The sequence below is a fragment of the Sceloporus occidentalis genome, unplaced genomic scaffold (genome assembly GCF_023333645.1).
Source record: "Sceloporus occidentalis isolate IW3139 unplaced genomic scaffold, rSceOcc1.0.p SCAF_6, whole genome shotgun sequence".
Lineage (NCBI taxonomy): Eukaryota > Metazoa > Chordata > Lepidosauria > Squamata > Phrynosomatidae > Sceloporus > Sceloporus occidentalis.
Window position 1 is genome coordinate 120,886,484 of NW_028316986.1, and position 25,990 is coordinate 120,912,473.

The 25,990-nt window shown below is 40.7% G+C and overlaps 1 protein-coding gene across 2 annotated transcripts in view; it reads right to left on the minus strand.

Annotated features, from left to right (window-relative positions):
• LOC149311335 (melanocortin-2 receptor accessory protein 2-like) overlaps positions 1-21,397 on the minus strand; it is a 42,145-nt gene extending 20,748 nt beyond the window's left edge. Inside the window, exons 1-2 of one of the 2 annotated variants that reach the window (XM_089528549.1) lie at positions 21,324-21,397; positions 19,867-20,004 (exon numbers count right to left, since the gene is read on the minus strand). The gene's annotated coding sequence lies outside the window, so the exon portion shown is untranslated. Of the gene's footprint in view, positions 1-18,237; positions 18,315-19,866; positions 20,005-21,323 lie in introns of those variants that run through there. The other variant, XM_089528550.1, reaches the window with a different exon arrangement.
• Positions 21,398-25,990: the final 4,593 nt, after the last annotated feature.

A 25,990-nucleotide genomic window follows, 5' to 3' on the forward strand; every position in this document is an offset into this window, starting at 1 on the left:
CAATGGTGGATGGCTGTTTACAGCATATACCTCTGTGCCACCCAGCGCTGCCTCTGTGGCACGGCTTACTTGCTCTGAGATCAGAACAAGGTGCCCAGCCATATGATCTACACTGGGTAGCTCATTCTGATCTCCGATGGAGCAACTCATGGTGGTAGCACAGTGGGATACACATACAAATTGTTGATTTGAATAGCAAATGAGTGCCCATGGAAATGAGGGGACATTGGGGCACCTCTGGGGCCAGTATATACTCCAGGCTACTCCTGGAGTAGTCTAACCCATGTGGACAACACCTAAATTGGATTTAAAATTCAACATACAATGCTTGATAATCTCGATGGTGATGATTTCCTGAATATTTTGTGGGTTCATCCAATAATAAAGTCTTTTGGGATGAATATTCTACATTTGTTCAAAGAACGAGTGGCTGTCTGACAGAACAATTCCTAAATTAGTTTTACTGAATTATCTTAAAGTGAACAATGTGAACAGTGAAGCTTTTGAAAGCTTACTTACATCTGCCAAAATACGTAGATGTCAATGAACTGTCTGCATTACTAACAAACTGCTGGAGAGGAGAAAGCCAACTCCAGGCACAATCTGAAGACAAATCACCCAGAAGCAACCAAAACAATAACATGGCAGAGTTCAAAAACAAAAACACCCAGCTATTGGTATTGGTAATGCACTGACTGTCAGGATAGTCTTATCCAGAGCAGAAAATGTCTCAGATGCAGCAACAGAGTATAAAGGTAAAAGGTAACAAGAGGTCAAAAGGTGCCATGACGAATGTGCAAAATTGAGGAAGATGATGACACATCAGCAGGAAGCAGAGTCATAATGCTTCAGTAATGCACAGTCATGGTATACATGTCACATGAAACTGTGTGACATACCAGTTGGGTGGTGGACTAAACTCTCAGGCAGAGAGTGTGTATATAATGGAGGTTCTGCCACTGTACATTGATGGGTTGTTGTTGTTGAATGGTGGCGGAGCATTTTGTCAGACAGTTTAAGATATTGTGAATATTGCAACTAACATTAAAACCTCTGCAAGAGAACTCAGCTGTTGTGTGAGACTCTTTGGTGGAAGGAAGATTTCTTCACCCTGCACCACTTCCAGAGTGTCCTGTGGCATTTGTTTCTTAGTAACCTCACTTCTGCATGCATGGACTTCGGGTCCTACATGCGCCAACAAGGGTTATGGGCCAGCATCCATCTGCTGCACTAATTAAGCTTGGATATCAACACAGCATGGCCGATGTGTGTGTATACAAAAGGCAGCAGCATCTTAGTGATTTATGTGGGTGTTCTGTGTGTAGCTGCTAGAAGCTTGGAGGAAGTAAAGCAAGTGCAGGAGGAGTTAGCAAGGAAGTTCAAGTTGAAGGGTTTGGGCAATATTTAGGGACTGAAATGGAGAGAACCCAGAATGGGAATTTTTTGCTGAAGAAGAAGATTAACAGAATTGTTGAGAAATGTGGTCTAAGCAATGCAAAGGTGCTTTTCACACACACAAGAAGAGACTCACAGGCAGTTGATTCACCCAAACTTCTGGAGGCTTTTATCTTCAGTTGCATTGTGTACAACATGATACAACATTTAGACACTCTCCCAGTCAACTTTCAACCAACTGCACCAATGTCTGCTCCAACCAACTCCACCAGCTCCAAACTAACCCACAACTACCCACACTCTTGGTACACTTATATAGTGTTGGTTCTGAGTCATCTCTCAGTGCCACTTAGCATGATGCAACTTTGCATCATGCCATGTGCTCCTGACTCAGCAGTTTGCAGCTGTCCCATAGAATATGTGTCACTTGTCACTCAAAATATTTTCTTTTCTGTTTAAAGTCACAATTACTCCAACACAAACAATTATAGTCAATAAAGGATTATGATCCTATATATGACAATGGGTGTTGGCTTCCCAGTCAATGGGGTGGTAAAACCCACTCCAGGTTTTACAACAAACTTTAAAGGAGACATCCAAGCCCCTGAACCTTTCCCACAAAATAGGTTCATCACCATGGAAAGCTCCTTTAAAGTAAAGAATAAAACTTGGAGCAGAGAGGTCACCAGCTGCCACAACCTGTTTATGTCTTGTTAACTGCCCTCGAGTTGCCTCAGCTCATGGTGACCCTGTGGATGAGGTGTCTCCAAGACCCCCTGTCCTCAACTGCTCTGCTCAGGCCGTGCAGGATCAGGCTCGGGGCCTCTCTGATTGAGTCTATCCATCTAGCATGCAGTCTTCCTCTCTTTCTGCTTCTCTCTACCATTCCTAGAATTATTCTTTTTTCCAATGAGTTATGCCTTATGATGTGTCCAAAGTATGACAGCCTCAGTTTCATCATCTTGGCTTCCAGGAACAGTTCAGGCTTGATCTATTCAAGGACCCATTTGTTTGTATTCTTGGCTGTCCATGGTATCCTCAGCACTATTCTCCAGCACCACATCTCAAATAAGCTTTCTTCACTGTCTAGCTCTCACATCTGTACACGGTGATGGGGAATACAATAGCTTGGACAATTCTAACTTTAGTGCTCAGTTATATCTCTTTACACGTTAGGATCTTGTCTAGTTCTTTCATAGCTGCCCTTCCCATTCCTAATCTTCTTATTTCTTGACAGCAGTCTCCAATCTGATCATTGTTGTATTACTGGATTTTATCTATTTTTTATGAGATGGTCTGTAATAGTTTTAATAGTCTGTAAACCGTTTTGATCTATGGAAAAACGGTATACAAATAAAATTTATTATTATTATTTTTATTATTGTTGGAGCCAAGGTACAGAAAGTCATTTAACTATTTTGATTTCCTCATTATCTAAGTTGCATTTATGTAGATCCTCTGTGGTCATTATTTTTGTTTTCTTTATGTTCAGCACTAAGCTTGCCCTCACATTTTCTTGCTTGACTTTCCTTAGAAATTGTTCCATAATGTTTTCCGCTAGTAGTATGGTGTTATCTACATATCTCAGATTGTTGACATTCCTTCTTCCTATCATCACGCCTCTCTCTGAGACCTCAGAAGTAAACCTCACTGAATTCATTGGGGCTTTCTCCCAGGAAAGTAGCTATTTGATTCCAGCTTCAATGACAAACCTCATTGAAACTGGAGCTGCTTTAAATCTCATGTACAGAAAAAAAAGAATGTTGTCTTTCCATTAGTTTCTACTCTCAGTCTTCTCATCAGCTTCTTCCTGCATAACAGCACAGGCAGCTTCAAAACCTGAGCAGCCATTTTGCGACAGCTTAAGCAAGAGGGAAGTGGGTGCTGAAGCAGCTACAGGCCAGACCTATCAGTGGGAAGCCATTAAAGATGCACTTGATTAAAGGATGAAAAACAGACACATTTAGCTTCCCTCATAAAAAGCTCTGCAGAGTTACTAAATAGCTGTTTCCTTATGATGCTGTGTAGAAAAAAAGACTTCTAAGAAAGGGGAAGAGAGCTATTGTTTGTTTCATACACATTACAGAACAAGTGTTTTATCAGTGCTATTTTTAACTCTCTCTTTCGCTACCACTTTTTAGGAGGGTGAAGACTATCATCTGGAAAACTAGCCACATCCTCAACCATGTGGCATCTAAATTATAGGGACTGCTTCAACAAATATTGCAAAAAAATATAAAAATTGTTAAGTACATTGTTAAATTATGTAATTTACTGCCACAAAAAAGAGTGACAGTCAACAGCTTAAATGGTTTTTAAAAGAGAATAAAAAAATTCATGGAGGATCAACTATCATGGTGGCTATAACTTCCTGTTTCAGATTTGATATGTCTCTCATTTAGAAATGTAAATCCCTCCCCCGCTTTTTTTTAGTCCTTACTTTACTTGCAAAGATGTATAATTATGGTCATTTTTGTTCCTCTACTGTATTATTCCCCCTATTTGAATGTCTTAAAATGTTGCAGAGGAATAACTCTGCGGAGAAAAACAAGTTGAATGTGTGTGTGTGTGTGTGTGTGTGTGTGTGTGTGTGTGTGTGTGTGTGTGATGGAAAATCATGTGAGAAAGCATGTACTTTCAGTGCAGAAAACCCATTTTTGGTAGTTTTCATGCAAAAAAATCTCATGTTTTTCTTCACTGAATAATTCCTCTACAATAGTTCTAGAAATTCAGAACCAGAAGAAAACTGCACAAAACCCTTCCCTGTCTATTATACCTCCTGACAGTGTTTCCCAACTGCCTACAAGCCTGTTTTCCAACTTGATAATGAATAATTATGAATATTTGTTCCATCTCTATTCTTAAGATCAGTTGCTAGGGAACATTAGCAGGAGGATGTTGTGTTGTAACATTCTGACTTAGTGCTTCCCATAAGAATCTTGTTGGCCACTGTGAGAGGAGAAGGCAGGACTGGTCTGGTCCAGGGCTCTTCTTAGGGGTGTGCAGCAAACTACAGTGAAGGCAATGGGAAGAAAACTACAGTGAACCCTCCATATCCACAGACTTTTTATTCACAGATACAAGCCTTCACAGACTGAAAATATTCCAAAATATATAAACTCCAAAGAGCAAACCTGGAATTTTCCATCTTACATAAGGGACACTATTTGACTGCCACTGTATTTAATGGGACTTAAGCAACCATGGAGTTTGGTATCCATGTTGAGGGGGTGGTGGTCCTGTAACCAAACCCCAGCAGATACCAAGGGCCCACTGTATTTGTTCCATCTACCATCATGCATCATCCCTTCTCTGCCTCCTTCATATACTCTGCATAAGATCAATGGAAGTCCCCGTTAATATCTCCATTATAGTGTCACCTAATGGGCAGCACAGAGACAGTAGAATAATCTTCCACTTGTGGGTGTGTGGATAGTTTTCAGGAGGAAAGCCTGTGCAATGGAGCCCGCTTGTGTCAACTGCTGCCTTGAGATAGCATGGCCAGGATCGGAAGGCAGCATCAAGAGATATTCACATGCCTCTTTTGTCTAGTTCAAGCCCACTTTCTGTCTCATTTATCCACAGTGGGCATAACAGTTTAGAAATAAGTGACAAACTTTCCAATACCAAGGACAGTGTGGGCATCCTCAATTAGCTTTTTCGTTTTATTTTTCTTCTTTCCACAGAAGTAGTACAATTCATCCCTTTACATTCACCATGATACAAAGACATTCCCCAAAATATGTGGTGTTAGACTATCAAAGCTGTTTATATATATTGACCCAATTTTAGGCCTACACATATATGCATACTTTTAGAATTTTTTCAGCTTCAAAGCCCATCAGGACTCCATACTCTGGAACCAGCGCTTTCCTTTCTGAGTTATGTTTTATCTCCCATTTATGAAGCCCATAAAAACTGGCTAGTCTTTTCTGCAAAGAAAATAACTACAATAATAAACAGATCATGCCTGCAAGCGTACACAACTACCTGGCTTTGTCAAACATGAACCACTGAAGGGAATCATCCATAAAAACAATTTGCCTTATGGCTGTATTGCTTATTCCAAAAGTACCTGCAGGAATGGTTGATGGAGCAGTGACACAACATTTGAATGGAATGCCAAATATGGCCATTAATTTTCATCTTGGAATTTACACAAAGTTCCTGGCCCACTTGGAGAAGCTGCTTCAGCAGCCTTCTTCCTTGCAGCTCTTCTTTCCTCTGTCAGATACGTGTGCAAAATTCCCTTCCCTGCTGCCTCACACTGAAAACATAATCTCAGTAAAGCCACTGTGATGCAGTACACTGAGTGCTAGGATAATCTGGGTTTCAAATGCCCCATGACAAATGCCCCAGTCTCTCAGCCTAATTCTCCCTCTTAGGATTATTGGAAAGATATATTCTATGGAGACCATAAACACGCATCCCTCCAGATTTTGTTAGACTGCAACTTTCAGCAAGCCTTCCCATTGTCTGGGGCTGATGGCAGTTACTGCCCAAGAACATCTAGTTTAATTCCCACTTCAATATGGTGGATGTCATCCCTGGACACAATGGAAGAAGGGTGGAATAGAAATGTGATACATTACAGCCAATACTAAGCAAAGGTATTACAGAATGCAGGGAAAACTACTGATGATTTGGTTACTCATAGCCATGTACTCACTATCACCTCTGCCCAGTCCTCTGGATTTAGAGTCTAGGCAAAGCTGTACTTTGAATTAGTAAAAGAAACTCAACAATAAAAAATCTGGAAAGGATATGATAAGAAATGAGTATTCTGCATGTGGAGAGAAAAAATTAATGTGCTACATTTCGATGGGGGGGGGGGGGACAGGGGAAATAAAGATTGTTACACATCAACAGTGAAGCAGACAAATTCTGAAGTCCTGCTGAGAGTCAGATTAGAAATTTGGCATCAAACCCCCTGCAGTCTCCTTTCAGTTTGGGAGATGTGTTGATTTCCTTTTGGAGAAACTGCACAAATCTGTTTACCAATAACCCAAGGGATTTTATTAGCAACAGTTTAAAAAGACAGAATCGGTTAACTGTGGCTGTTCCACGCTGCAGAAATAATCCAGTTTGACTCCACTTTAACTGCCGTGGTTCAGTGCTATGGAATTCTGGGAACTGTATTTTGTTGTGGCACCAGAGCTCTCTGACAGAGAAGGCTAAATGCCTCACAAAACTACAGTCCCCAGAATTCCATAGCATTGAGCCACAGCAGTGAAAGTGGAGTCAAACTGGATTATTTTTGAAGTGTGGATGCAACCTCATTCTGTTTTGGAAAACATAAAAGTTGTCATCCCAGCAGTGAGACAGGATAGATTTACAATAGATACTTCTCTGCCCAATCTTTTCCCAGTGTCCTTTGGCTAACAGTGTTTTTCTATATCTGGGCACATGCTGTTCTGACTACTTTTTTATTGAAAACTAATTATAAATACAAAAGGTAACCAGCACACACCATAATTCCAGCCATGACGGACCTGCTGTAAGCAATGATTTCTAATTTTCCCACATTCTGGATTACAAATTACAAATCCAGAATAAATCCCTCCCACTGAGTTCTATTTTTATTTCATTTGTTGATTTATTTTATATCCTATCCTTCTCCCAATATGGAGCTGAACAGCAAACAGCTACAATCAATACTAAAGCAAATACCATGATTGAAACTGTTCAGTTAAAATTGTTTAAAAGCATTCAAAAATGACAAGGTGAGGAAAAAGAAAACACAGGTCTTATTAAATATCCTTTTGCAACAGCCAAAATCCTGTGGAAAAAAAGCAGAGAAGGGTCCAGACTAGCTCCCATGAAAGACAGTTCTGTAGTTTAGGTGCCATCACCAAGGAGGACCTTTCTTCTGTCCATGATGATGGTTAGAACAAGAGAAAGTCTTCTCATTAGGATTTCAAAACTCAGGCAGTCTCACACATGTACTGTACAAAACAATCTTGATTCTGTTGCTTATTATTAATGTAAAAATGTCCAGTCTAGTCTTCTGATACCAATGGACATAAGAGTATTAGAGCAATGCTGGGGCAGACCAAAGCCCTAGCAGTTCAGAAACTCTGTCCCTCACAATGGGAAGCCAGGTGCCCTTTAGCAAATCACAAGTAAGAAGTCAGTACAGAAGCACCGTCCCATCTGTGTTCCCTAGTGACTATGGGGGTAACTTCTAAATCCATTGTGACTTAACTAAAGATGCATCCACACTGCAGAAATAATCTGGTCTGGCACCACTTTAACTGCCATGGCTCAGTGCTATGGAATTCTTGGAAATATAGTTTTGTGAGACATTTTGTGAGACCTCTTCCTCTATGTCAGCATGGCCATTCGCATGAGTGTTTTTTAATTCTTTTTCTGTGTAATTGTTGGTTTTAGTGGAATGTTTTTATTGTATTTTGATATATGTTGTCAACCGCCCTGATGTATGAAGGGCGGTATATAAATAAACTTTTTATTTATTTATTTATTTATTAGCCTTCTCTGTCAGAGACCTCTGGTGCCACAACAAACTACAATTTCCCAGAATTCTATAGCACTGAGTCATGGCAGCTGAAATGGTACCGAAATGGATTTTTTTTCTGCAGTATGGATGCAGCTTATATTTCTTCATGAAAGTAGCAATGAGTAATTTCTGCAATTGTCTTCCTGCTGCAAGAAAGACTTCTGAAACCAACTATTTTGTGAGTGTTATTTGCAATTTGGGACTGCACAAAATATCCACATGATTGTTTTACATAAAAAACAACATTTTCTGTACAGAACACAGCATTTTGTGTGTGGAAAATACAAGAAATGCTGTTTCCTGCACAGAAAATGCTGTTTTCTATGCAAAACAGCCACATGTGAATTTTGCACATCTCAGCCTGCAAAGACTCTTCTCATTATGGTTTCTTAACACTAAAAAAGCCATATTTTCCAACAATTTTTCAAATGTTTTCAAATATTCATTCATCCCTAATTGTGGTTAGAAGCCATTGCTGGGATGATTATAGCTGCATCTGCACTGCAGAGACAATCCAGTTTGACACCACTTTAACTGTCATGGCTGAATACTATGGAATTCTGGAAATTGGAGTTCTGTGAGATATTTAGCCTTCTCTGTCAGAGAGTGCTAGTGCTTCACAAATCTCCAGTTCCCAGAATTCCATAGCAGTAAGCTATGGCGGTCAAAGTGGTGTCAAAATGGATTATTTCTGTAGTGCAGATGCAGCCAATGTTACTTTTTGAATTGAAACTCTCAGAATATCCCAGGAACTACAGTCAGTGGCCAAGCTGGCCAGGAAATTCTGGGAGGTTTAGTTCAAAAAGGGACTTTTCAGAACTATGTGATAGCTTATGCATTGTGTATTTGCCTAATCCCTTTTTAAAATCCATCTGTGATGGTGGCTGGTAAGACCTTTTCCAGCCACCAATTAAGTACTTCCTTCGAACTGACCTGAATCTCCCACCTTTCAGCTTCAGTGAATGATTTATTTCCCAGTATTACTTGAGCAGGACAAAGAGTATCCACTTTCTCCTCGTGACCATAAATGACACATCAGAAGAAACTTATCATGATCCCAAGCACATTTTCAAGGCTACCTGTTGCAGCTACTTAATCTTTTTCAAAAGCAAGGAGCAAAGAAATGAATATTTATAACTAAAAGCACACTCAAAAGTATGAGAAATTCACATTTTACAAAATGATTTAGTTCATCTACAGTGCTCTCATAATTACCATCACTTCACCCTTTAAAATGTTCTTAATACCTTAAGAGTACAGGAGAGGAAATAAAGGTGAAAATCCTCAACCCTTAGAACAATAGTATACTCTTTAGTTGCACGTAGCCATATCATTTTGGAAAGGTTTCCAAGAAGGCTCTTGAACAGCACATTAGGTAACAGATCTTCTGCTTAAAACAAGGTTATGGGGTCTCCTTACATTGTGTCAAATAGTCTGTGATAACAAACCTTGTATTGTGTTTTATTCCACCCACAAAGGTACTGAATTGCTCCAGATTGAGATGTATACAATTGACTTAGCAGAACCCTCCCCACAGCAGTGCATCCAAGACACTAAAAAAGATTCACGGAGGTTGGAGGACCCTGCCCCATGGGAAGAGCTGCTGTAGATCCTCAGGAGCACCCTCTCAAATCTAATGGAGTTATTGTCCTCATTCACAGAGCCCTTCTGTCCATGTAAAATGGACCCTAGATCCAACTCATTTATTCTATTTCAGGTTTGCCTCACTCTTCAGTAGCTTATCGTTAAAATGCCCACAAAGATATAAAGCACTTTGGCCAATCTTACCTTGGCTTGACAAACAAGAGTTATGAACAGGTCTATCGCTCATGCCTTTGGTAACAAGTGAACAAAGCAGCATGCCTTCCATCAACCACACTTTTTCATTCCATCTTATTTTTGGAATATTCTTTGGATAAGCCAAGTCATGAAGCCATGGTTCAAAGGTGGCTTCATTTCCAAAGTCCCCAACCGGTTTGCATCGGTTGTAAAGGGTACAGGGACTGGGGAGGGGGGAGAAAACTCAGTAATATCTCAGTTTATTAAATCAAGATATGTTCACCTGAGCCAATCCAGAATTAAAATAAAGATGGTTCCATAATCCCAGGATCCATCAATGATACTATTGTAAAAGAAATTTCCCTCCTCCTGTGGCTTGAAATTCTCCAGCCTGAAAAGTTTATTTTGCCATTCTGTTGCCAAGAAGGCCAACTGAAACAAAGCTCTTCCCCTGCCCATGGAATAAACAGCAGTTTAAACCAGACTTAGCCTATTTAGCGGAAGATGCTCTGCTTAATGGAGGAAGAAGGCTTAGCCACCCAAGCACAGATGCAATTTTAAGTTGTTCTGCCTGGATGTTGTTGCTGCTGAAGCAACATCTATGTTTTTTTCTTTATTTCAACATAAGTCTCACATGGAACTATCCATGGTGCTACTTGCCATATTATAGCCTGCTCTAGACTCTCTGCTTTGCTCAACTTTGCCATGTTGATACCTGAACCTTGCCTTATCCAGTGTTGTCTTGCAAACCCTTGCTCCATTTAGAGCCCTGACCAACAAAGGTCATCTGTAATGGGTCACACAGTAATTCACATGGCAGATTTCTACAGTCCCTGTCAGACCAGGTTTCAGTTTTTTCCTGAATAAGAAGGAGGTACAGACAGACTTCATCCTTAGATATGACTACGGATAAAGATACTGAATCACAGAAGCAAATCCTCTTCTGTGGACATGCAGACCTGACACCTACCACTCAATGTTGCCGATATATGAAGCAGTTGCAGTACAATCTGCACTTTTTGCACAAAGTATTCTCAAGTGTTCTTAACTGACACAGGATGAAACAGATGGGATTCATAATTCCAGTACAGTGGGCCCTTGGTATCCACTGGGGGTTGGTTCCAGGACCCCCTGTGGATAGTAAAATGTGTTGATTCTCATGCCCCATTACAATAGCATAGTAAAATGGTGTCCCTTATATCAAACGGCAAAAGCAAGGTTTGCTTTTTGTAATATATATATATTAAATATTTTCAATCCATGGATGGTTGAATCTGTGGATAAGAAATCAGTGCATACAGAGGTCGGGGGGGGGGGGGGCGCTGTAAAAAGACTTGGGCTTGAATCGGTAGGACTGTGTAGCCAAAAAAGTGGGAATGTCTTTTAGCTGCAGGTAGTATTGTCCAAAGATATAGCTGATTATATTAAAAAGTATTGTGTTTTAAGTTCCACCATCATACAGCCCAAAGAGCCCATAAATAACAAAGCCAACAATCTCCTGAAGTCTTGATTTGTCTGAAATACATTAAAAGGAACTGAATCACCGTGAATTATTCTCAGTCATATTGCTCATTTTCCTTTCCACCCAACAAAACACATTCATTGTTTTGTTTTTAAAAGTGTATCATTTTGTTTCCATACTAATGGCTGCCAAAGCAATCCAACCATTTCAAGTGCATGCTGCCCTCTCCACCGGCCTTGTTATTATCTTCAGCCAGAAATTTTCACTCTGTTGCTGGCAAAGAAGATAACTGAAACCTATTATGCACTTCCAGTTTTTCTGTTTTTAAAAGCTGCTTTGTTTTTGGTGGAAATATGACAGTTACATGTGATTAGTCCTCACTCACATTTGTAATATGTTGTGCTGGCACTGGCAGTATTGTTTGGAAGAGTTTCCAATGACAGTGAGGGCTAATTTGCTTTATTATTTGAAGAATTAAATATTTTCTTGCCTTGGAGACCCCTGTTGGTGGAAAAGCAGAATATAAATGTTTTAAATGATATGGTGTTGTTGTTGTGCACCTTCAAGTAGTTTCCAACTTATGACAACCTTAAGGCAAACCTATCATGAAGTTTTTATGGCAAAATTTGTTCAGAAGGGGTTTGCCACTGACAAGATCACCGAGTAGATTTCTATGGCTGAGCGGGGATTTGAACCCTGGTCTCCAGAGTCTTAAACCAAACAATTAATTAGCTTTGCTTCTTCATGATCATGAACAATGTAACAAAAGTCATTTTTATACTTCAAAGTTTTGTACAGGTATCTTTATCGCCTATCCTATTCTTATTTCCCAATATATCCTGGTTGGTAATCTTTCTTCTTTTGAGTGCCAAGCAGCCCCCCAAAGCCCTACCATTCTGCACTGGTAGCCTGAACACCTAGAATTCTTTTACAAAACTTTTACATGGGATCACCTCTGATTACTTCTTCAGTGCTCTCCTGTTCAACAAAGTCTTCAGCACAACGTCCCATGTCCTAATACCAATGGCCAATAGAGTTTCCACCTTTCCCCCTTGCATCATTTTGCACACCTTCAGGTACACCGATGGTGCTACAAAAGAGGATAGTGTTGCACATCGAACCATAGTTTGACCACTACTTGAGACAAGAATCCCAATACTATGGAAAGACATGATTCAAGGGACATTGAGCAAGATGTCTCAATATTGTAGGGGCAGGCAACTTCATTAGGCCTAGGGAGACTTTTCAATGCCCCAAGATCAAGCCTTGATGAGGTGGGGAAATAATTAAATATCCAAACAGGTAGTGGCCAGAGGTTCACTCCCAGTTTTCATTTAGGGAGAGTGGAGGGAAGGGCATACCCCTATTTCTATTTTTTTTTTTTAAAAAAAGTACCTTCAGCCTGAACTCCTTCAGCCATCTTTTGCCCACCCCTGCAATACAGATTCAGTGACATCCTACAGTCCATGATGCTCCACCTCAAGGAGAAACAACCTGATGCCCTCCAAATATCATGGACCATAGCTTTATGGAAAAGTCACCACTGACTACACTGGTTAGGGCTGAGGAGATCCACAGAACAAAACATCTGGAGGTCATGAGGTTGTTCATCCTTATTCTACTGCATTTGGAAGGTTTTCACACTGATGCTTACCATGGGTTAAGTGCCAGTAAAATGCTGGTGAAATGGCCCTGAAGCATGAGGGTGTGAAAGCTGGTCACACCTCTGAAACATCAGCGAAACATCCCCTTACTTCTACCATCCTTTAATCATTCGCGGAGCAGCCATTTCCTATTAACAAAAAGTTCCTGTTAATAGGAAATGGTTGTTCCATGAACAATTCAAGGATGGTAGAGGCGATGGGATGCTTCATTGATGTTTCAGTAGCGTGACCAGCTTTCACACCCTCGCACTTCAGGGACATTTTACCAGTGCTTTACTGATGCTTAACCCACAGTAAGTGCTGGTGAAAATCTTCATTATCTAAAATCCAAATCAACCTCTTTGCTAACCACTATAAACTGTACTGCCTTGCACTGATAATAAGCTCTGGGCAAAGCTGCATATCCTGGTGGTGAAAGTGAGTTGTTTTTAGTCTGGCCTATTCTGCCTCATGCAGCTAGAACTGTTTGTTCCAACATGGCTGATGCACTACCATAGCTGTCAGGAGCTGCATCATGCAGCTCACCTGTCACAGTTTGAAATGTTAACCTAGGAGGGTACAGCTTTATTTTCTTGCTATTTACCAGTATTAATGCTATACAGCACTGTGGGAAATGATGGAACATATGGTAGATGTTTATGGACAGAAACTGTGGGTCACATTCTCTTGTAGTTAATGAGCAAACGGAATCAAGTTGAGCCTGCTTCAAGAAGATCCAATCCTTTGGGAACGCTGGCAGAAGAAGAAAGGAGGAAAAGAAAATAATGTTTTGCTTTTGCAACAAAAGAGTAGGTAGCCCGTCAAAGATTTGAAATTGTAGATGCTTTAATTATATTTTGTTAACACTTGCTGTCTAGTTGTGACAATAAATGTCTTTGGTGTACATTTCTAGTTGTTGCATAAAAGTTTTCTGAGTTTTACTACTGAAGTCTGGATTTAGTAAGTCTGGATGAACTAACGGGTTACCGGTCTTGACAATAACATTGCCAGGGTGAGAGTATAAAGGTAACAAACTGATTTATACTTGTTTTCATGTTAACACATCCATCATCATCACCACCACCACCATTTATTTAATGCAGATAGATCCTCTGAATTTGGCCCTGAATAGAATAACCTCATTCATTTTCTAAGAAAAAGCTTCCTGTGCTTAAAGGTGTAAGTGGGAAGCAAGCCAATGGAAATTTAATCATGTAAGACAAGGTTTCTATGCCAACAGTGCACCTCCCCATTTGTATACAAATCATGATGTCTAACTGTACCAAACAGATGACTGAAGGATATAGGTTTGGCTATATACACTAAAAGTAATTGCCAAACCTCTCCCCAATACTATTACCATCACTCCCACCTATTTGAGGTTTTGCAAAAAACACCTGCTTTTCATTAATTTCTTATTTAAGCATTCTTAATTCTGACATCCTGTCAACTCGAATACCTTTGTCAAAGGCCAACAGATAATACCTTGGTATTAATCAAGCCTCCTACAACAACCTTACTTTGACAAAAAGAACACGCTCTCCTGATGGTCCATATCATCACAAGGGTATGCTCCAACATGCCCTAACTAAGGCCCTATACAGATTGCCAAAATAAAGCTGCTTCGGGTCACTTTGGAGGTATGCTGTTTAAATGATGCATGTGTCCTAAGAGTCTGGAGGTCGCGCCAAAGCCACAATCCAGTCCTAAACACTGGAGTGCAGCTTTGGTGCAACTTCCAGACTCTTAGGATGCATGCAACATTTAAACAGCATACCTTCAAAGTGACCTGAAGCAGCTTTATTTTGGCAGTCTGTATAGGGCCTTTGATATTTTAACTCAGGGAGGATAATCATAGAATCTTTAGGCTACTTGTGGCCCACAAGGGCTCTTTTGCAGCTCCTCCAATGCCACAAAAGAAAACTGTAAATTTTGAAGGGCAAAATATTCCAATCACTTGGTCACAGTGGTTTACCTTAAAAGAGCCCCAACCTTTCAAATGTGAAAAAGTTCAAATGCCCCTACAAAACCCACAATTGAAACCCAAAAATTACATCTAGCTTTATTTTTGCACCAAAACAGGCCAGAAAATTGGAGCGATGTAACAAACTGTGGAAAACTGGGGTGAAAATTGACTCATGTATTTGTCATAGTAGCCTAACCCTACATTGCAGAATGAGACAAAGTATGCATCCTGTGGCCCTCCAGATGCTGGCTAGAACTGGTGGAACAACATCTGGAGGTCCACAAGTCATCCAACCCTTGCCACAAGGGAAAGTTACATTTTATATATATTTTAAAAAAAACCAAAAACAAGTACAGATTTAAGTGTCTTATAAGGCTTATAGGATGCTCAGAATTTATCCTTCCTGTGACAGATGAGGTATCCCTTCAAATTCCCTTATAGCACTTCTGTCTCAAGCCATTTATTTGTGCTCCAAAACAATACAATACACCCTGCTATGTGCACACTGCCAGCACATGGCAGCAACTGTTAATGCCAGACCTAAGCTCTCCATACACAAAAGGAAGCTTGCTTGTCCAGAGGGGATACTTGCATTTGTGGTTTAAAAGCCTAGGCCACCCATAGGGCCAGTGCTTGAAAAAAGTACCATACTGGACTACAGCTCTCAAAATCTCTCGGGCAGCAATGCATGCTGACTTGGGTTTTGAGAGTAATGGCCTGAAAAAGTAACATTATAGGGCTGTATGCATTCTGTGACTCATGCAAGTGCACTAAAAGCACAAAACAGCAAAATATTGGGAGGAAATAAATCCAGAATCCTGAGAATCACAAGTTTTTAAAAAGATACATTTCTCATTCTGGTGATGACAAGGTGGTCCCAAAAATGTTGGTGAATGCATGGTGGTGATATTTCCAATATAATCTTCCCAAAAGCAGGACAGTAAGCTCTCTGTTGGTGATAGTTTTTGGTACTATTGGGACTCTATGGACTTCCACAGAGTCAACATGAAAACACTCATCAATCTTGACTGCAGCAAGGGAGATGACTTAACCTATCACATAAAGGCCATGCCTCATAGCCATTATACAATGGTTGTAATAAATTCACAGTATTGATTGTGACTTGAAACAAAAACAAACACCTTAGTGCTAGAATGCTAGTGCCAAGGTTAATATGCATCAGGAGTACCTTTTGAATTTCTTTAATTGCTGGGAATACTCCACAGAGCATCACTAAGCAGAGTAGATGAAGGTGATAGTGAAACAGAAATACACTGAACATTGTAAGGGTGCCATCTGTCTGTTGTTCGATATGCCCCAGAGGGAGAGAAAATATTCCAGAAACACAAGATAAAGGAAGATGCCATTCAAATCCAAAGCATATCAGAGAACAAATACAGCATACACTCTGTGTGTGTGTGTGTGTGTGCGCGCGCACAAGCCTTCAAGTCGTACTATGTACCTTTATTACTGCAATGGAAGGGTGGCCAGGGGAGTTGCTCAGGAGACTGGAAATCTACATTTGATTTAAGCATCACTCTCCCCACAGCTGTTCCAAGCTGAACAGGAGCTCTGCCAGTGCTGAACTTTTCCTCTGGGATGTGGGGAGCTTCCATTCAACTGTGAGCAGCTGCAGGTGCTAAAATCCATTGTGGATTTGCTACCCTTACAGTAGCAAATCCATCAGCCATTCATGTTGCAAGGGAACCTGGGGAGGCAGAATAAAGCTTTCCAACGGACTATGCCTTGGAAAGACCCATTCCACTTTTCTGTCTCATCTCAAAGGGTAGAAATATTGACAGCGGGCAAGAAAATATGAGAAGAGTAGGACACAATTTCCAATAGACTGTGGGGCAACCTGGAATGTGCTTAGTGCCTAGCAGAGGACAACCTAATAAAGTCTGCACAACTCAGTCTTAACATTGTTACAAATGGCAAAGTCAGACAGTCGTTCTGAAATTTTGGTCCTTCAGATGTTTTGGACTTCAACTCCAAGAAGCCCCAGCCAGCTTGGCCAAAAGTCAAGGAATTCTGGGAGATGAAGTCCAAAAGACGTTGGGAATCTGTTTAACATCACGTCCTTATTTATCTCTCACCTTCCCTCTCTCCATTTTATATTGAGCAAAACTTGGGCAAATTACTTCTTTGGATGACAGCTCCCATACTCCTTTAGCTACCATGATCAGAGGGGAATTTGGGGGTTGTATTGTGAAAAGGCAACTTTTCCAAGCTCCAGTTTCCAGACTGAAGAAAAATTCTAGAGAACTCAAAAGCATGCTCACAACTTTGTTGAGACATTTTACTTGGTCCTAATAAAGACACCGCCTTACTGTGACTTTTGAAAGTTTTAAAAATTGACTGAAAGGCATCTACAGTATTTTTCTAAATGTATAAGGGAGGTACAAAACTAAACTGATTGGATCTACTGAAAACCATTCTAATGTAAATTCTAATGAAAAATTGATCCACTTTGATTTACCAGCGTAAACAACATAAAAACAAAGCTTCACTGAAATCCAGTACACAACTAGATTAAAAAGCATGTTCAGAATACTATCGGTAGTTCGCTCCAGCATTCTCCCACCTCTGGCACTCTCTGCATGTACTGAACAACAATTCCCATTATCTCATGCCAGCATGGCCAGTACACAACTGGAGAACACCAAGTGGAGGACAACAAAATCACTGACCATCGACTAGAATCTATTTTCAGATACATGTTAAGCCACAAACATCCCATTAAACTTGTTACTTATATAATGTATACCAATGTGTGAGACATTTAAAGATATGTCAGAACACTAGGCAGAATGAGAAGACAAACTTCAAGTAGGACAGAATATAAGAGAGCCAGCATAGTGTAGTGGTTGGAGGTTGGACTATGGAGACCAGAGTTCAAATCCCGGCTCGGCCATGAAACCCACTGATTAATCTTGGGCAAGTCACTCTCTCAGCCTCAGAAGAAGGCAATATCCTTTTGAAGAAACTTGCCAAGAAAACCCTGTGATGGGGCCACTTTAGGGACGCCATAAGTCAAAAACAACTTGAAGGCACACAAGACACACACAAAGCACACCATAAAGAAATAATACAATTCAATACCTGTTTAACTGCCATGGCTCCATCCTACAGAATCCTGGGATTTGTAGTTTTGTGAGCCATCACCACTCTTTGCCAGAAAAGTCTAAAGACCTTGAAAACCTACAAATCCCAGAATTCAACAGGATAGAGCTGCAGCACTTAAAGTGGTGTCAAACTGCATTATTTCTACAGTGTAAATGCACCCTATGTGGTGCAGTGGATGAGCATTTGACTACAACTCTGGAGATCAGGGTTCAAGTCCCTGTTCGGTCATGGCAAACCCACTAGGTGAGCTTGGGCAAGTCACACTCTCCCAGACCCAGAAAATCCTATCTCCTTAAGGTTGCCATAAGGCAGAAACAATATGAAACAACAATAACAACGTGAGACTAACCTTAAGAAACTTCAGATGGTGCAGTTGTCAGGTTACAAATGAGAACTCTGCAAACAGAACATCTTGCAGCTATCACAATCACACTTTTTTCCATTCTATTCCTGAGCATCTTTTAAGATCCTTGTTGAAAACATTAAATGGTTCAGCCTCTTTGACAATCCCCCCTTCTATACACGCCTGAGTAGTGAAAGCTTTCCCAAAATCCTCTTTCTGTTTTTGAATGCGATTTGTGACAACTTGGCTACGGAACACTCTCCACAGTACAGAAACTCATCTGGTGCCAAGTTTGAAGATTTTTTGGGGTGTCAGGTCACCACAACATTTTTGTTTGTTTAGAGTGGGTAAATGCTGCTGTTTTCCAGCTTTGTTTTTACTGCATCTTGCTAAGCAATTGCTTTAAGTCTTATTTATTGACTTATACTGGGCAACTGCTTTAATACCTCCTTGTAAAGAGCTCTGGGAACCAGTTGCAGTCTTTGTACTGCATCCAAAGAAGTGGTTTTATATCCACAAAAGCTTGTGCAAAAATAAAGATAACAAACCAGTCTAGTACACTGCATCCCCTCCCCCCCCCCCCCCCGGCTTTCTCCTATTTAAGTTTCAAGAAAAGCAGTGTAGGAAAGAGGGATAAATACAAAGGAGCAAGATGAGAAAATATAAATAGCCCTCCTGATTTAGGTGCAGGATCGACGGTGATGGTGGTCAGTCAACAAAGGGTGCATTCAAACTGTCGAAATAATGCAGTTTGACACCTCTTTAAGTGCTGTAGCTCCAGTTTATGGAATCCTGGGATTTGTAGTTTTACATGGGAGTTTATCAAACAGAAGAAATTTCTCTTAAATTCAAATGAAAAGAAAGTGGGGCCAGAACACATTCACTTAAAGTCGCTAGTTTCACGCAATTACATGAATGCACATTGCATTCAAACTGGCTTCCCATTGCCCGAAAGTAGCATGCCATTGCCCAAATTTTCATGTGGCAGTCTTTCACGCAATAACGTGAAAACACATGATTGCGTTGGGACTGACTTCCCATTGCCCGAATTTGTATCTAGTGGGTTATCACGCAATAACGTTAAACCTCATGATTGCGTTCAGATTGCCATTGGATTATACTTCCAATTTCCCTTGTCTGATAAATTCCAAGGTCTGCAGCCTTCTTGCCAAAGAGTGCTAGTGCCTCACAAAGCTACAAATCAGAGGATTCTATAGGTTGGAACCACAGCAATTCAAATGGTGTCAAACTGTATTATTTCTACAGTATAAATGCACCCAAAGCCACAATACAAATTTGCAATACGATGAATTTATTTTTATTGTTTATTGTTTTGCAATATGCATCAACCACTCTGGGACCAGCAGTGCTCCAGTGGGTCTAGGGCTGCATCCGCACTGCAGAAACAATCTGTTTTGACACCGCTTTAATGGCCATGGCTCAATGCTTTGTAATTCTGGGAACTGCAGTTTGTTGTGGCACCAGTGGTGTCAAATCGGATTATTTCTGCAGTGTGGATGCAGCATCAGAGGATCATCAGATCTGGGGAAGGCTTCTTATCTCTCCCCCCCCCCCCCCAATCGGTCTCTAACTGCATGGATAAGATCCCCAAAGAGATCAGTCAGATCACAATACCTTCCAATAAGCTCCTCTTGGTCTATCTGTGTGTCTCTTCCTGATCGGACGTGTCAATACCACTTCCAGACGCGGTGTGTCTTCTTTTAAAGCAGGGATTTCAATGCCTCCGCCGCCGATACGCTTCTCATAACACAGCTGGAACAAAACAAATGGAGAAATTACGTACTTGTTTTGGAGAGGAGGGGGGGGATAGTGTGATTGAAGGGTGCATCTGCACTGTATTAATAATGCACTTTGATACCACTTTAAGTGCTGGACCTCCATCCCACGCAATCCTGGATTTAGTAATTTTATGAGCCTTCTCTGTCGGAGAGTACTGATGCCACAACAAACTTCAAATCCCAGGTTTCTGAAGGATGGAGCTGTGGCAGTTAAAGTGTCAAACAGCATCATTTCCACAGTGCAGATGCACCCTAAAACGAGGGTAACCTAACTGCAAAAGGAGGACAAGGCACCACAAAATGGAGGGCATTCGAGAGCAATGGAGGGTATTGTGAAATAAAAGCTAAAAGCACTCCAGTACATGTAAATCCATGCTTCTTACTAGTCATGCTCAAAATGGAGGACATTTTGGAAACCCTCCTAGACAGAAAGTTGAAACAGAGGACACATCCTGGAAAAGTAGAAAGCTTGGTCACTCTGATGCTAAAAATACAGTAATGTACATTCATACTTCTTAGTCATGCTCAAAATGGAGGACATTCTAAAATTCATGCCATGGAAAAGGAGGACGTCTGGTCATTGTGAAGCAAAAGCACTCATATAAATCTAAATCCATGCTTCTTAGTCCTGTTAAAAATGGAGGACATTTTGCAATTCCTTCTTGAAGGAATGTTGAAATGGAGGAGGACACGTCCGGGAAAAGGAGGACGCCTGGTCAACCGCCCTAAAAGGATCGGGCTGCAGCTAGAAGCGAGAAATCATCTCCAAAGTGTGCCACGACTTAACAGATCCCTCCCAGGATGGGATCAGGTGTCCTCCTTTCCCCGGACGCCATTACAATCCTTCCGTCCAGGAGGAACTCCAAAGTGTCCCCCATTTTGAGCAGGACTAAGAAGCATAGGTTTACATTTATATGAATGGTTTGATTTTTGTTTGTTTGTTTTGTTTTTTAGCTTCAGGGTGACCAGCCTTCCTCCTTTTCCAGGACTTGTCCTCCATTTCAAGCCTTCTGCCCAGGAGGAATGCCTTACAGAAACACCCTTCCATTTTCAGCATGGATTGGCATTTATTTATAGGAGTGTTTTTAGCTTGTATTTTGCAATGTCCTCCATTTTGAGTGGGATGGGTTGTGGTTGTTTTTTTAAAGCTTTTGTTTGTCCTCCATTTTTTTCTGGAAGGTCCTCCTTGGTGGTGAGGACACCCTGATTCCCCCCTCCTCCTCCACCCAATGAACCCAAAGAGAGGGGGAAAGCCATGCCCAGGTGTGTGCCAGCCATGCAAGGCAAAGGTACCTTTTCTCTGGACTTCTCTCTCCTTCCTCTGGAGCTTTTGCTGCTGCTGCTGCTGCTGCTGAGGAGCTTCTTTCATTCATTCATAAAGACCAGCAGCACTAGCCACGCCCCCTCAGCTTCCCGCATGAATGAACGCCCTCAAGCTCCGCCCACTCAGGGGGTTCTAGTCACGTGGCCTCTCTCTTGGAACGGGAGGGGCGGAGCTATTGGAAAAGGAGGCGGGGCCACAGCTGCCATGGGGACCATCTCCAAGGCACTCTTGGCAGCCATGTTAACCATAGTATAGTTGTCCTCCTTTTCCAGGACAGGTCCTCCATTTGCAAGCCTTCTGCCCAGGAGGGAGTTCCAAAAGGTCCTCCATTCTGAGCATGGACTTGAGAAGCATGGGTTTACATTCATGTTTTATTTTTCTTTGGCCATGTCCTACATTGTTCTTGAGTGTCCTCCATTTTGAGCATCACTAAGAAGGATGGGCTTATTGTTTCTAGGAGTGTTTTGAGCTTTTATTTTATGTCCAGGAGGAGTCCCAAAATGTCCTCCATTTTGAGCATGACTTGAGAGGCATGGGTTTACATTTATATTTAGTATTGTCAGCTCTCTTTTGGCCATGTCCTACATTGTTCTTGAATGTCCTCCATTTTGAGCCTGACTAAGAAACATGGGTTTATATTCCTAGGAGTTTCAGCTTTTATTTTCTGTCCAGGAGGGATTCCAAAATGTCCTCCATTTCAAGAATCACTAAGAAGCATGAATTTATTTCTGAGTGTATTCCTAGAGTTTTTATTTTCTGTCCAGGTGGGCGTACAAAATGTCCTCCATTTTGAGCCATGAGCCATTTTTGAAAACATGAGTTTATATTTTTATCAGACCTTTTTGTTTTGCTTTTTTTAGCTTTTCTTTGGTCATGTCTTCCATTTTTCTTGAAGGTCCTACATTTTGAGGTGCCTTGTCCTCCTTTGCGGGTATGACATCTTGTTCCAGTGTGAACACATGTCCTCCTTTTCCAGCACAGGTCCTACATTTCAACCTTCTGTCAAGGAGCATTTTGAGCATCACTAAGAAGCATGAATTTCTATTTATATTCGTGGTTTTAGCTTTTTATTTTCAGTCTAGGAAGGATTCCAAAAGGCCCTCCATGTTGAGCATCACTAATAAGAAATTTGCATTTATGTTTTATATACACCTTATTGGTGTAGCCTGAAGGAAATTTTGTACAATGTTTTGAAATAATTTTGTGCATGAAACAAAGGCATACACTGAATGCTCAGAAAACAAAAGTGTCACAATCTCAGCCATCCACAAAAAAAAAAAAAAAGTTTTAGTTTCTATATGATTTCAGGATTCTGAATAAAGTAAATTCAACATGTATTATATTTTACTTTATGATATGGCCTTGGAGAGCCATTGCAGGTGCATTTTACTACAGTACTTCAAACCATGCATAAGTTTTATGTTGCCCATTAAAATACATTTTTAAAATCTGCACATAGAAACCTAGCACCTCAGGGAGATGTTGTAGTCTGAATGAATTACAGTGTATTGAAGTCTATGATTTACCACACTCAGGAAGCTACATGGCAAGGCTGGGTGGCTTTGGCTCTCAAGACTGTTGGGCCTGCCACTGCCCAGGATGGCAAGAGTGAAGGAACTGGGGGAGTTGTGACCCCAAATATCTGAGGGCCAAAGGTTCCCCCACCCGGCTCTGTAGGCTGACAGTCAGGGAAGCATTGAAATATATCCCATTAACATCAAAAATACTTTTAATGATACACAAAGTAACACAGTGCAGAATTCTACCCTTCATTCTGCACAGTAATAATATTGTTGTAGCTGCTTTTGTCATGTGCCTTCAGGTCATTTCCGATTTACAGTGACCCTAACTTAAAGATGTCACAGGGAAGAAAACATTCAGTGGTAGCTGTGTTGGCCATTCAGCAAATACAAACAAAACTCCATCAGTGATACCTTTATTGGCCAGCTAAAATGCACAATATACTTGTTGCAAGCTTTCGAAGCTCAGTGGCTGTCTTCATCGGACAAGATGTTACAAATCCAACAGGAGGGGGAAGAAACAATTGGAGAGATTAGACAGATGCCTACATATTGTTTCAGTCCTCAGTAAAGATGGTAAGCTGGGGAGGATATCTTTTGCAGGCAGGCGCCTCCTCCTTCTGGCCATGCCAATAGGGAGGTTTTCAAAGTCCAGCAAACATAAAGTCCAATTGCATCTCAACAGGGGCTCACTTTTGCAATCCAATATGTCTCCATTCCAGGGCTGGTCTCATTTGTCATGGTGCCAGGAAGATTGCTGGTGAGGAAGCAAGCAGCAGGCATTGGGAACTGTAGCTTCTACTTGGCGCTGCCATTCACCTGCTGACAGGAAAGGGACAGCAAGGATTAAGCCTGTGACAATGATGAAGAGTAGGAACTGGAGTGCCTAGAATGGAGGTACAGATGTCTACAGATGCCCAGTGATGTCAGTTCCTAATGCCAGCCCTGCTGAGCAGTTCTGAAGAATGATTTAAGTTTGCATGCTATCAGATACTATCGTCCCATGACTGTGAATGAATATCACTTAAAAGATCTTGCAAATCAAATGCATTTCTACTTATTAGTCCCAACGTCTTTTCCTGCGTCAGTTTATCCATTGTGTATACAACCAGAATTAAGGTTTCATATGCAGCTGAGACCACATGAGTTCTAAAAGATTATCTGAATTAAATTAGCTGTTTCTTAACTTTTTGTGTAGTGGCATAATTACAGCAAGAGGGGAAAAGCAAGTATTGAAATCAGCATTTTACAAACATGTCACTTGACTCCTCCACCGTTGCCTCCTTCACCTCCTCTAAGTCTGGGAACATATTTTTTTTAAAACTACAACTCCACAAATTCCACCAGTCAGCACAGAGTTTTGTAATATATATATATATATATATATATATATATATATATATATTCCAAGCTCTGCATCTTAGCAAAACCATTTTAGAAGAGAAATAATGGGATAATAGATAAGTGAATAACTGAAAGCCGGCAGCAGTAGCAATAGTGATGATGCTGTGATCCACACATGAACTTCTTAATTAGTGGCAGTATTGTCACTAGATTCAGTCAAGTCAGCTTCTACGTATGGCAACCCTATCAATGGAGGCCTCCAAGAGTCCTGGTCATCAACAGCCCTGGTCAGGTCTTGCAAACTACAGGCTGTTGCTTCCTTCATTGAGTAAATCCATCTGTAAAGATATGTTTATCTTTTCATATTACCTTCCACTTTTCTGAGCATTATTGTTATTGAACACAGTTTGACAAAAGTTCAGAAGTTGGAACCGTCGGGTTTATATATAAAATGCATTCTTTGAAAGAAAGGAGGAAGAAAAGAAAAGCTTTCAAAGAGCTGTGATTTTGAACACAATTATTATACCTAACCGTAAAAGATTTGACTTCTGCCATTGTTGGAAGCCTTTCTTGTGTCAGTTACGACCAGATGATTCATTAAAGCCAATGGTGCTGTGAAATAAAATTGATGTCCAGATGTTTCTACTCATGTTTGATCTGATTATTGGCAAGGAGAATGTATTACTTATCTTGAAAGGGGACATGTACTGTATAGCTATACTGTCTGGTTTTTCTAGTGGAGCTTAAACTAGATATCAAACTAAAGGACTCTATCTTTTCATGTCTCTGGCATAAAAGACGTGAAGCAAGCTGTCAGCAAAACATTTGAATTTATGCTTGCTTGTTACCTTTTTTAACACCTTTAATTAATGGTGTTTGCATATTGCAATTTGCATATTGCTTTAGCGAAGCATTTTGGCAAAGGAGAAACAAAGAGTGAAAGCAGGCAAACCTCACAAGTACCTCTCCCAACTGCAAATGGAAATGAGTAAAACCTACCCACCATCTTACAGTTTATCTTCATGAGATAGTTGTAAGATTTTAATATTACTTTGTCTGTTATGGCTTCATCCTACAAAAATTGTAGGGATTTGTAGTTTGGTGAGGAGATTAGTTGTAGTTTATGGAAGTAGACTAGAGCTTTTTAGCAGAGAATTCTAAGTATGTCACCAGTCTAAAAATGCCAAGATTGAATGGAACCATGGCAATTAAAGGGGTATTGCAAATGTGTAGTCTAAAAAAATAGATTTTAAATTATGCCTATACCATTACTTTTAATTTTAATTTATCAGTGACATTTTTATCTCTAGACAGCTCCTCAACTTATAGAAGATCACAGATGGCCCTCCTGATATTTCTTATTGTTAGCAGCATTGACTAGAGCAGCTGAGAATTTCGGTCCAACTGGACAGCCTCGCCTTCAATGTGCCCATAGCTGTCCTATAAGAAAAAATTTTCCCACCTCCAGCCATTATTTTGTGGCCATTTTTTTAGGAGCTGCCTTTGAAGGCAATTCAAAAACTTACATCCTAAACACCTCTCGTGCACATCTGGAGAATGGGGTAAAGAAGAAGAATACATTACACAACCAATTTGGCAGCGGTTGTACTGGTTAATAAGTAATCTCTGGATTCGATTTAGCACCAGAATGTGTCTGATCTTGGAATCTAAGCAGGATCAGGCCTGGTTAGTACTTGGATGGTACTACCAGGTGCTGTATGCTATATTTTAGAGGAAGGAACTGAGAAAACATAGGTTTAATTGCGTAAGAA